This window comes from Zea mays, chromosome 10 (assembly GCF_902167145.1).
Source record: "Zea mays cultivar B73 chromosome 10, Zm-B73-REFERENCE-NAM-5.0, whole genome shotgun sequence".
NCBI classification, from domain to species: Eukaryota; Viridiplantae; Streptophyta; class Magnoliopsida; order Poales; family Poaceae; genus Zea; species Zea mays.
Window position 1 is genome coordinate 121,932,621 of NC_050105.1, and position 13,699 is coordinate 121,946,319.

Genomic DNA, 13,699 nt, shown 5'->3' on the forward strand with positions numbered 1-13,699 from the left:
ATAAGAATGCACAAGCTACCACTGTTCTTCTAGCTTCATTGTGCAGGGATGAATATAACAAAGTGAGCGGCTTGGATAACGCCAAGCAGATCTGGGACACCCTCAAGATTTCTCATGAGGGGAATGACGTTACCTTGCTCACCAAAATGGAGTTGGTGGAAGGCGAGCTTGGACGATTCGCGATGATAAGGGGCGAGGAGCCAACTCAGACATACAACCGGCTCAAGACCCTTATCAACAAAATAAGGAGCTACGGAAGCACGCGATGGACGGACCACGACGTCGTCCGACTAATGCTCAGGTCCTTTATCGTTCTTGATCCTCATTTGGTGAATAATATTCGTGAGAATCCCAGGTACACCAAAATGTCGCCCGAAGAAGTCCTAGGAAAATTCGTCAGCGGGCGAATGATGATCAAGGAGGCAAGGTATGTGGACGACGCCTTGAATGGACCGATCAACGAGCCGCAACCTTTTGCTCTCAAAGCCACAAGGAGCAAGGAGGCACTACCCAGCAAGGTGGCGCAAATTGAGGCAGCCGGTCTTAATGATGAAGAAATGGCCCTCATCATCAAGAGATTCAAGACGGTGCTAAAGGGTCGCAATGGACAGCCGAGCAAGACTAAGACCAAGGGGAAGCGATCATGCTTCAAATGCGGTAAGCTTGGTCATTTTATTGCTAACTGTCCTGATAATGAGAGTGACCAGGAAAAGGGGAACAAAAGGGAGAAGAAGAAGCACTACAAGAAAGCCAAGGGCGAGGCGCATCTAGGCAAGGAGTGGGATTCGGATTGCTCCTCCTCTGACTCCGACAATGAGGGACTCGCCGCCACCGCCTTCAACAAATCGGCCCTCTTCCCCAACGAGCGTCACACGTGTCTCATGGCTAAGGAAAAGAAAGTAAGTACTCGAAACTCTACTTATGCTTCTTCTAGTGGTGATGATTCTAGTGACGATGATGAAATAGACTATTCTAGTTTATTTAAAGGTCTAGATAGAATTACGATTGGCAAAATTAATGAATTAATTGATGCATTGAATGAGAAGGATAAACTCTTAGAGAAACAAGAGGATTTATTGTATGAAGAGCATGATAAATTTTTAGAAGCTCAAAAATCTCATGCTCTAGAAGTTAAAAGAAATGAAATGCTTACTTGTGAATTATCTTCATGCCATGAGACAATTTCAAAATTAAAGAGCATTAACGATGAGTTGAATGCTAAGATAGAAATAGCTAGTAAATCAACAACTTGTGTAGAAAATGTTGTTATTTGCAATAGATGTAAAGACTTTGATATTGATGCTTGTAGTGAACACATAGCTTCTATTGCAAAGTTAAATAATGAAGTGGCTAGTCTTAATGCCCAACTTAAGACTAGCAAAAGTGATTTTGAAAAACTAAAATTTGCTAGGGATGCCTACACGGTTGGTAGACACCCCTCAATTAAGGATGGACTTGGCTTCAAGAGGGAAGCCAAGAACTTAACAAGCCATAAGGCTCCCATTTCCGCCAAGGAGAAAGGGAAGGCCCCTATGGCTACTAGTGCTAAAAGGAACCATGCCTTTTTGTATCATGATAAAAGACAAACTAGAAATAGAAGTTATGATGCTTTTGATTCATATGTTTATGATTCTCATGCCATGTTTGCTCCTAGTTCTTCTTATGTGTATGATAGAAATATTACTAGGAGAAATGTTGTTCCTAAAAGAAATGTTGCAAATGTTCATAGAAAAGTAGTGAATGAACCCTCTACAATTTATTGTGCTTTGAATGCTTCATTTGCAATTTGTAGAAAGGATAGAAAAGTAATTGCTAGGAAGTTAGGGGCAAAATGCAAAGGTGATAAAACTTGCATTTGGGTCCCTAAGGAAATTGTGACTAACCTTGTAGGACCCAACAAGAGTTGGGTACCTAAGTCCCAAGCCTAAATTTGCCTTGCAGGTTTATGCATCCGGGGGTTCAAGCTGGATTATCGACAGCGGATGCACAAACCATATGACGGGGGAGAAGAAGATGTTCATCTCCTACGTCAAGAATAAAGATTCCCAAGATTCAATTATATTCGGTGATGGGAATCAAGGCAAGGTAAAAGGTTTAGGTAAAATTGCAATTTCTAATGAGCACTCCATATCTAATGTGTTTTTAGTTGAGTCTCTTGGATATAATCTGCTATCTGTGAGTCAATTATGCAATATGGGATATAACTGTCTATTTACAAATGTAGATGTGTCTGTCTTTAGAAGAAGTGATGGTTCACTAGCTTTTAAGGGTGTATTAGACGGCAAACTTTATTTAGTTGATTTTGCAAAAGAAGAGGCCGGTCTAGATGCATGCTTAATAGCTAAGACTAGCATGGGCTGGCTGTGGCATCGCCGCTTAGCACATGTGGGGATGAAAAACCTTCACAAGCTTCTAAAGGGAGAACACGTGATAGGTTTGACTAACGTGCATTTCGAAAAAGATAGACCTTGTGCAGCTTGTCAAGCAGGTAAACAAGTGGGAGGAGCACATCACAGCAAGAACGTGATGACCACTTCAAGACCCCTGGAGTTGCTGCATATGGACCTTTTTGGACCCGTCGCCTATCTGAGCATAGGAGGGAGTAAGTATGGTTTAGTTATTGTTGATGATTTTTCCCGCTTCACTTGGGTGTTCTTTTTGCAGGATAAGTCTGAAACCCAAGGGACCCTCAAGCGCTTCCTCAAGAGAGCTCAAAATGAGTTTGAGCTCAAAGTGAAGAAGATAAGGAGCGACAACGGATCCGAGTTCAAGAACCTTCAAGTGGAGGAGTTCCTTGAGGAGGAAGGGATCAAGCACGAGTTCTCCGCTCCCTACACACCACAGCAAAATGGTGTGGTAGAGAGGAAGAACAGGACGCTCATCGATATGGCGAGGACGATGCTAGGAGAGTTCAAGACCCCCGAGTGCTTTTGGACGGAAGCCGTTAACACTGCTTGCCACGCCATCAACAGGGTCTACCTTCATCGCCTCCTCAAGAAGACGTCGTATGAGCTTCTAACCGGTAACAAACCCAATGTATCTTACTTTCGTGTATTTGGGAGCAAGTGCTACATTCTAGTGAAAAAGGGTAGAAATTCTAAGTTTGCTCCCAAAGCTGTAGAAGGGTTTTTATTAGGTTATGACTCAAATACAAAGGCGTATAGAGTCTTCAACAAATCATCGGGTTTGGTTGAAGTCTCTAGCGACGTTGTATTTGATGAGACTAATGGCTCTCCAAGAGAGCAAGTTGTTGATTGTGATGATGTAGATGAAGAAGATGTTCCGACGGCCGCTATACGGACCATGGCGATTGGAGAAGTACGGCCACAGGAACAAGATGAACGAGATCAACCTTCTTCCTCAACTATGGTGCATCCCCCAACCGAAGATGACGAACAGGTACCTCAAGTGGAGGCGCTTGATCAAGGGGGAGCACAAGATGATCAAGTGATGGAGGAAGAAGCGCAACCGGCACCTCCAACCCAAGTTCGAGCGATGATTCAAAGGGATCATCCCGTCGATCAAATTCTAGGTGACATTAGCAAGGGAGTAACTACTCGATCTCGATTAGTTAATTTTTGTGAGCATTACTCCTTTGTCTCTTCTATTGAGCCTTTCAGGGTAGAGGAGGCCTTGCTAGACCCGGATTGGGTATTGGCCATGCAGGAGGAGCTCAACAACTTCAAGCGCAATGAAGTTTGGACACTGGTGCCTCGTCCGAAGCAAAATGTTGTGGGAACCAAGTGGGTGTTCCGCAACAAACAGGACGAGCACGGGGTGGTGACGAGGAACAAGGCTCGACTTGTGGCAAAAGGTTATGCCCAAGTCGCAGGTTTGGACTTTGAGGAGACCTTCGCTCCTGTGGCTAGGCTAGAGTCCATTCGTATCTTGCTAGCATATGCCGCTCACCATTCTTTCAGGTTGTACCAAATGGATGTGAAGAGCGCTTTCCTCAACGGGCCAATCAAGGAGGAAGTGTACGTGGAGCAACCCCCTGGCTTCGAGGATGAACGGTACCCCGACCATGTGTGTAAGCTCTCTAAGGCGCTCTATGGACTTAAGCAAGCCCCAAGAGCATGGTATGAATGCCTTAGAGACTTTTTACTTGCTAATGCTTTCAAGGTTGGGAAGGCCGATCCAACTCTTTTTACAAAGACATGTGATGGTGATTTGTTTATATGCCAAATTTATGTCGATGACATAATATTTGGTTCTACTAACCAAAAGTCTTGTGAAGAGTTTAGCAGGGTGATGACACAGAAATTCGAGATGTCGATGATGGGCGAGTTGAACTACTTCCTTGGGTTCCAAGTGAAGCAACTCAAGGATGGCACCTTCATCTCCCAAACGAAGTACACGCAAGATCTGCTAAAGCGGTTTGGGATGAAGGACGCCAAGCCCGCAAAGACTCCGATGGGGACCGACGGACACACCGACCTCAACAAAGGAGGTAAGTCCGTTGATCAAAAAGCATACCGGTCAATGATAGGTTCTTTGCTTTACTTATGTGCTAGTAGACCGGATATCATGCTTAGCGTATGCATGTGTGCCAGATTTCAATCCGATCCTAAGGAGTGTCACTTAGTGGCGGTGAAGCGAATTCTTAGATATTTGGTTGCTACGCCTTGCTTCGGGCTCTGGTATCCAAAGGGGTCTACCTTTGACTTAGTTGGATACTCAGACTCCGACTATGCTGGATGTAAGGTCGATAGGAAGAGTACATCGGGGACGTGCCAATTCTTAGGAAGGTCCCTGGTGTCATGGAACTCTAAGAAACAAACATCCGTTGCCCTATCCACCGCTGAGGCCGAGTACGTTGCCGCAGGTCAGTGTTGCGCGCAACTACTTTGGATGAGGCAAACCCTCCGGGACTTTGGCTACAATCTGAGCAAAGTCCCACTCCTATGTGACAATGAGAGTGCTATCCGCATGGCGGAGAATCCTGTTGAGCACAGCCGCACAAAGCACATAGACATCCGGCATCACTTTTTGAGAGACCACCAGCAAAAGGGAGATATCGAAGTGTTTCATGTTAGCACCGAGAACCAGCTAGCCGATATCTTCACTAAGCCTCTAGATGAGAAGACCTTTTGCAGGTTGCGTAGTGAGCTAAATGTCATAGATTCGCGGAACCTGGATTGAATTGTAGCATACATGTACTTATGCTTTTAATCATGTTCCTTTTTGCATTTTGTTGCTTATTATGGTGCTCAAGTTGTACAAACACTCCCTGGACCTCACAAGTCCGTTGCAAAGTGATGCACATGTTTAGGGGGAGATGTGTTACAACCTGACCCTTTGAGACTAACCATGTGCTTGAGTTTGATAATTTAGTCTCGAAGGAGGATTGAAAGGGAAAAGGTGGACTTGGACCATGAAAGACTTCCACTGCACTCCGATGAGAGGGTAACTAATTCCAAGTTCATCTCGTGAAATCTTATTGCCATTTGCTCTTAATTGAAGACCTTGGTGAGGCAATGGGGTTAAAAGGCCAAGATTGATCCCGTTTTGGTGCTTGATGCCAAAGGGGGAGAAAATAAAGGCCAAAGTGATAAATGGATCAGCTGCCACTTGAGAGATTTTGAAAATAGTAGAATAGAGTTTTTGTGAGTTTTTGTTTTGTCAAAAGCTTTTATTATCTCTTTGTGTCTCTATTGTCAATAGTTGACTTCTTGTGGGGAGAAGTGGTGATTATGGGAAATAGGGGGAGTTTTTGAAATCCTTGATCAATCTCTTTTGGAATGACTCTCTTTATGCCTCAACATGTGTGTTTGACTTAGAGATAGAGATTTGAGTTTGATTTGCAAAAACAAACCAAGTGGTGGCAAAGAATGATCCATATATGCCAAAATTGAATAAAACTCAAAGTTAAGTTTTTATTTGAAGTAGTTTTGCACTTGTTCCACTTGCTTTATGTTGTGTTGGCATAAATCACCAAAAAGGGGGAGATTGAAAGGGAAATGTGCCTTTGGGCCATTTCTAAGTATTTTGGTGATTGAGTGCAAACACAAGTGCTTAACTGTGAAAATATGCCCATGGATGAACAAAGTGCAAATCACAAGTTAAGGTATGTTTCTAAGCCTTAGTACATTGGTTTTGTGTACTAATATCTTGTCTAAGTGTTAGAAACAGGAAGAAGAAGAAAAGAAGTGGAGAGTGGCTGTGTACAGCCAAAGGCTGCTTCGGGCTGGGGCACCGGACTGTCCGGTGTGCACCGGACAGTGTCCGGTGCGCCAGACCAGCGCGGAGCAAACCAGCGGCTCTCGGGTTTTTCTCCGGCGACTTCGGCTAAAATTCACCGGACTGTCCGGTGTACACCGGACTGTCCGGTGAGCCAACGGTCGGCCGGGCCAACGGTCGGCCGCGGGATCGGCGCGCGACACGTGGCCGAGCCAACGGTCGGAAGGAAACACCGGACTGTCCGGTGTGCACCGGACTGTCCGGTGCGCCAGATCTGCAACGGTCGGCAACGGTCGGCTGTGCTGTTTAAGGAAATAAATCGGGCACCGGACAGTGTCCGGTGTGCACCGGACTGTCCGGTGCGCCCGATGACAGAAGGCAAGGATAGCCTTCCAGATGTGTTCTCAACGGCTCCTAGCTGCCTTGGGGCTATAAAAGGGACCCCTAGGCGCATGGAGGAGTACACCAAGCATTCCTACAACTCTTCTAAGCACCAAGACATCAATCTCACGCATTCGTTTAATTGTGATAGCATATAGAGCTCTTGTGGAGTTGTGAACTCTTTGTGTTGCGTTGCGAGCTCTTGTTGCGACTTGTGTGCGTGTTGTTGCTCTGATTTTCGAGTCTTGTGTGCGTTGCTCATTCCCACCTTACTCCGTATTTCTTTGTGAACTCAATTGTAAGGGCGAGAGACTCCAAGTTGTGGAGATTCCTCGCAAACGGGAAAAGATCAAAGGAAAGAAAAACACCGTGGTATTCAAGTTGATCATTGGATCACTTGAGAGGAGTTGAGTGCAACTCTCGTCCGTTAGGACGCCACAACGTGGAGTAGGCAAGTTTTGTACTTGGCCGAACCACGGGATAACCACCGTGTCATCTCTGTGATTGATTTCTTGTGGTTATTGTGTTTTGACTCCTCTCTAGCCACTTGGCCATACTTGTGCTAACACTTAACAAGTTTTTGTGGCTTAAGTTTTGAAGTTTTACAGGATCACCTATTCACCCCCCCCCCCTCTAGGTGCTATCACATAGGACACGCAATGCTTCAATTTCAAGACAGGGAATCCATAGTGGCCCCGTACAACTTTAAGTAAGTGTGATTTTGCATAAATAAAATTAATAATTTCAATACACATGTATCACAAGTTTGATTCGTACAGGGACCACTGGATATGCTTCTTCATTTATCCTAAGGTTGGAAAGGTGCTGGTGCTCGACTCCTTGCACACCGAGCCTTCGGCCTATTCAAAATTCCTCGGCATCTTAGAGCTGTAAGCCTTTTCTATGCATGCATACTTATATCGATGAGAATTGTAGAATAACATGGTGATTCTATTTGAGATCACAGGGCATATAGGTTTTATAAGCTACGAGGTGGAAATTACGACATGTCCAAAAAAGGCGTGCCACTAGACATCCATTATAACTGGCATGTAAGTATGTGAATTTATGAATACATATCATACATGTACGTACATAGGACAATGTTGCAACTAAATAACCAATCTCCCGTTATGTAGTGCCACAAGCAACCACCCGGATCAGTCCTATGTGGGTTCTACGTGTGCGAGTTCATGAGAATGAACGGACGATACATCACGAACCCTGGCAAGGTATTATTAGTAATAGTCACGTATGTATTTATGTCATTAAATATACAATTGTGTTATTATTAAGTATAAATAGATGATGTTTATAAACTTCCTTTACAGCAATTTCAACAAGGAAGCCCGGAGAACATGACTGAAGGTGCATTGTATGGCATAGTTGAGGACCTGTGCACATTCATATTGAAAGAGGTCATTCCCGCAGAAGGGAAATATCACGATGCTTCCGGAACATTAGCTTTGCCAGAGTTTAGAATACTAACAGAAATTAGTAGACTATCTCTTAGCCGAGATAGTTATTAGAGCTTTTGTGAAAACTTTGATGTATATAATGTGTCATGCATACATGGTTGTAAACAAGACTTTGATGTATATAAATGTATGATAGAATTTAATTTCATGTTGCTTTTAATATCAATACTACATGTTTATCAATATCAATATATATATATATATATGTTTGTGTGTGTAAATATATATAAATTTCAGTACTGATTGAAAATTTAAAAAAAGGTGGGAAAACTTCCACTGGCGGCTAAATAAAAAAACCGCCAGTGAAAATACAATTTCCAATGGCGGTTTTCTTAATAAAACCGCCAGTGGAAATGCTATTTCCACTGGCGGTTTGCTTAAGAAAACCGCCAGTGGAAATTGTATTTTCACTAGCGGTTCTAGAATAACCGCCAATGGAAATGGCGATTTCCACTGGCCCCTAGCACTGGCGGCACTGAAAAACGCCAGTGCAAACAGCTCTAGAACCGCCACTATAGAGCCTCTATACCAGCCATATGCACATGAATTTGCGAAAAGAACAATTTGAAAATGATAGCGCCAATTTAATTTTCTATGATTTCATAAACATCATTGTCTTGCATATAGTATTAGTAAGTATTATGTGTTTTGCTTTATCCCCTATTTATTCAAAGATAACAAATCTCAGGGCAAGGGGAAGGTGCATTTATTATGGATGGTTGGAGAAATTAGAATATAGGAGAGAAAGCACTTTTTAAATATTTGGGTTCTACTGCACATAAAGCAGCTCAAGAGAGGTATGGTGGCTTTGTGAGTCCTAAGGTATCAATTGATTATAAGATTGAGAAGTGGACTAAGGAGGACCTTCATCTTTATAAGATCAAGCTGACCTATTCACTTAAATGTTTGAAATTTCTTTAACATCAAGGATTAGCATTTTGTGGACACGATGAAAGTGAAAAGTCCAACAACAGAGGGAATTTCCTTGAACTTTTGAAATTTCTTGCAACAAATAGTGAAGAGATGAACAAATATGTTTTAGATAATGCTCCAAGTAATTGCACCTCAACTAGCCATAAGATACAAAAGCAAAGTATTCGTTATAGTGCCATAAAACTAGAAAGAAAAAAACTGAAGAACTTGGTGATGAACCATATGCAATTTTAGCTGATTAGTCTAGTGACATATCATATAAAGAACAATTAGATCTTTGCTTGTGTTATGTTGATAAATTAGGAATGACATATGACCACTTGATTGGAGGTGTACCCATAGATGATACTAGCTCTTTATCTCTTAAGAAAACAATTGAAACTCTACTTGTTATTGCTTGATTATGGCTCAAATCCATGGTCAAGGTTATGATGGAGCTAGAAACATGAAAGGAGATATTAAAGGGTTGAAAACATTGATCATGTAAGACTCACCCTTCTACTTATTCTATAAATTGCTTTGCACATTAAGTACAACTAATTTTTGTTGATGTTGTCAAGGAAAATAATTATGTGACATTTTTAATAAAAAAATCTCTCTTGTTGAATATTGTTGGAGTTTCTTATAAGCGCCATGGTATGCTTCAAAATGGTAGACTTGAGAATATCAAGAAAGCACTAGATTGCAGTGAACTTGAAACTAGGAATAAATTAAATCAAGAGATTAGTTTGCCTAGGCCTGGTGAAGTGTGTTGGGGCTCTCGTTATAAGACTATTTGTAACATCATTGTTGTATACACCATAATATATGTTGTGCTCAACATTCTTGGATATAATATTGCATATAAAGCTGATTGGATAAAAATTCATTATGTTCTTGGAGCATTTGAGACCTTTGAGTTTTTTCTTTGCACACTTCATATTTCTTATTCTTGATACATAAATGAGTTACCTATGTGTCTACAAAAAGGTAGCAAGATATCATCAATGCAATTACATGCCTTATGGAAACAATATACCATAGTGTAGAAGCACATGGTGTTCCATATTACATTACAGACGAGGAGTGCACGGAAATGGATTGGCTGAGTGATGTGAGCGACACAGATTCCATTCGGCTTTGAGGAGTTGGATAATCTACCTAAGTTCAAACAATGAAAAGGGAGAAAGTTAGATCTACAAAACAGCTAACGTACTCAACAAAAACTGTTATGTGGACTTTTGAAACAACTTGATGAGATGGCCGAGTTGGTCTAAGGCGCCAGATTAAGGTTCTGGTCCGAAAGGGCGTGGGTTCAAATCCCACTCTCATCAATTGTTTTTAAATTTTTTTCATACTTTATCTCCAATCCCACTCTTTTCAAAGTTATTATATTTTTTTTTCAAATGTGGCCACCAGAAATATTCTTCTTGTTTTTAGATACTAATTTTATTTGTCCTTATAGTTATGACCTCTAAGAATATAATTCTTTAAAAGTTTTTCTATATGGCCTCTAAGAATATTCTTCTTTGATTTTAGTTACCCTTTTTCTCCTTGTAGTTAAGGCTTCTCTCTTCATGTTATTTTGTTACAAAACCTTTCTCCTTGTATTTATGACCTCTAGCTCTAGGAATGTAGTTCTTTAAAAATGAGTAGTAAACATGCCCGTGAAACTAAACTATTGTTTGTCTAATCATATCATTTAAACATAATATAAATGCTACACTATGGTATAATGACAGCATTAGAAGAGATATATATATATTGGTGCCATTGATCAAATTAGCCAAGAGCTTGATAAGCGATTTGATAATGTTAATATGAAGTTTCTTTATTGTATTTCGGCCTTCAATCCTTCTAATACATTTGCTTCTTTTGATCCATAGAAGTTATGAGGACTAGCTGAAATATAATGTACCCTAAGGACATTGTTGGCATTGATTTATTTAAACTTGAATGCATCTTGACAACTATATAGATGCAATGAGACGAGATGATAGCTATGAAGGCCTAAATAGTTTTCTTGACATGTTAGTTAAACTTGTCGAAACAAAGAGGCATACCATGTTTCCTTTGCTATACTTGCTTCTTTAATTGGTTTTGCTTCTCCCAGTGGTGACCACAAGTGTTGAGAGGGTTATTTTCTGCAATCTCTTTAGTCAAAACCAACTTTAATAATAAGATGGGTGATACCTTTCGGATGACTATCTAGTCATATTCATTGAGCGTGATATCTTTTTCGAAGTGGATAAAGATGTCATAATTGAGAATGTCATGACTCAGAAAGTGCAGGACAAACAAGTAACTTGGTAATTATCTTTTTCATATTTAATATGTTTGAACCAGTTATATTGCAATTTAACTATTTTGATATTTTATCTTTACATATTAAATTCATTGGTGCATTCTAAAATGGTTTACCTAGTTATATATGGAATATATATCGAATTACATAGGGATTGTACCAAGATTTTGTATATAAATATTATTATAGAATACCCTCCATAAAACTTCTAGATCCTCAATTGTTCGACGGAATCGACACAATAATCTCCGATGTAGTCTAGTCTGCGAGTGTTTTTTTTGCACACCTAGTAGATTAAGTTGTATCCATGCACCAACCATGCACCAGGGTAGTCTGATCGAACTTCTATCAATCCCTGCAAGAAGCTTTCCTTCTCCGTCATAGCAGTTGGGCCATACATCAAAGTTAACCACCAGGAAGCCAAACCCCCGAACGCTAGTAGCTGGGAGGCAAACAGACACCAAGAAACGTGCGTGCAGTAGAGTGCCTGCCCAAAGATGGTGGTCCTAGCCGGCAACGGCAAGCACGCCCTAGAAACCAAACCACACCATAGTAGGCAAACAAGAGTAATTGAAGTCAGTCTTCCTTCATCAAAGACCACGCACCCTATCCATTTGTGCCTTTACACTTTATCCATACAAATGAAAATTTCCCTTTTCTATGCCACAGTGCACTGTCGATGTGAGCAATGTATGAATTCCTAAATTCTGGCTTTTTTCTATGTTGTTAGAGATAACATTGAGCTTTGTTTAGAACGTTATCCTCCCTAAATATATCCTTGTATGTTTATTTCTTTTTGGCTTACTTTTTTAGGATCGATATGTGTATAAATAGATGGCTAACACAAGGATAAACAAGGTGTAGTTACACAACAACATAAATTATAGATGGCTAACTGGTTTGCCAATTATATGTTCACAAGTTCATAAGATCAACATATATGCTTCTAAGTCAGAAAACACCTCAAATCCAGCCTTAGAGGGGTAAAACTTGGATTAGAAGAACTAATAGTAGTTCTATACTTTGAATAAGTTCTAAATACCCCTAGGAATATAATTGATACATCAAGAAAGGTTGGAAAGATTTTAATCAAAGTTTCAATCATTTGGAGTCAATCTAAGCTACATAAAGAATATGAGATGAAAATAAAACAACCATGTTTCCTGACTTAAACTAGTTGGAAAGTCACTAGATATAGTTGCCTAAGTCATAGGACCACCCTCATGTGTAGCAAAACTCAATTGAAGAAGAAATGCCAAAGTCTGCAAAAGTTGGTTTGGGCAGAGGAGCACCGGACCAAGTGCACAAAGGGTCTGCAACTAGTCTTAGGCAGCTGGCACACCATATCAGTCTGGTGGGTCATTGGACCACTTTACTTGAGAGGTTGTTTTGGGGATGTTCTGAAGCTAGCGTATGGACCCGGTCTAGTGGTGTACCGGACTGTCTGACATGATTAACGGTCGACATCACCTCCAATGGCTTTGCTGACATGGTGGTGGTTCGGTGCACACAGACCCAATCTGGTGCCCCTGACATGACTGCTCCCCGTTAGAACGACTCCTTGCTAGGTTAGACTGATAGGGGTCTGGTGCGCCACCAGATCGTCACCGTGAAAGGTCTGGCGCAATGCAGAACTATGTAGTTGTCGGGGACCATAATTAGGGGTACCCCCAAGACTCCTAAATCTCAGCTGGTAACCCCCATCAGCACAAAGCTGCAAAGGCCTGATGGGCATGATTAAGGTCAAGGCTCAGTCCACTCAAGGGACACGATCTCGCCTCGCCCGAGCCCAGCCTCGGGCAAAGGCAGCCGACCCCGGAGGATTCACGTCTCGCCCGAGGGTCCCCTCAAGCAACGGACGCACCTTCGACTCGCCCGAGGCCCAGCTCGGGCAGGCTTCGCGGAGAAGCAACCTTGGCCAGATCGCCACGCCAACCGACCGTATCGCAGGAGCATTTAATGCAAGGATCGACTGACACCTTATCCTGACGCGCGCTCCTCAGTCGACAGGGCCGAAGTGACCGCAGTCACTTCGCCGCTCCACTGACCGACCTGACAGGAAAACAGCGCCGCCTGCCCCGCTCCGACTGCTGTGCCACTCGACAGAGTGAGGCTGACAGCAGCTAAGTCCAGCCTCGGGCGCCATAGGAAGCTCCGCCTCGCCCGACCCCAGGGCTCGGACTCAGCCTCGACCTCGGAAGACGAACTCTGCCTCGCCTGACCCCAGGGCTCGGACTTAGCCTCGACCTCGGACGATGGTCTCCGCCTCGCCCGACCCTAGGGCTCGGACTCAGCCTCGACCTCGGACGACGGTCTCCGCCTCGCCCGACCCTCGGGCCCAGACTCGACCTCGACCTCGGAGGAGCCTCCGCCTCGCCCGACCTCGGGCTCGGACCGACCACGTCACAGGGGGGCCATCATTACCCTACCCCTAGCTAGCTCA

General features: G+C 42.6%; 1 non-coding gene across 1 annotated transcript; it reads left to right on the forward strand.

The window, feature by feature from the left end:
• Positions 1–10,204: 10,204 nt before the first annotated feature.
• On the forward strand, positions 10,205–10,285 carry TRNAL-AAG (transfer RNA leucine (anticodon AAG)). The gene has a single exon. It is a non-coding gene; the product is annotated as a tRNA-Leu (tRNA).
• The last annotated feature ends 3,414 nt before the right edge of the window (positions 10,286–13,699 follow it).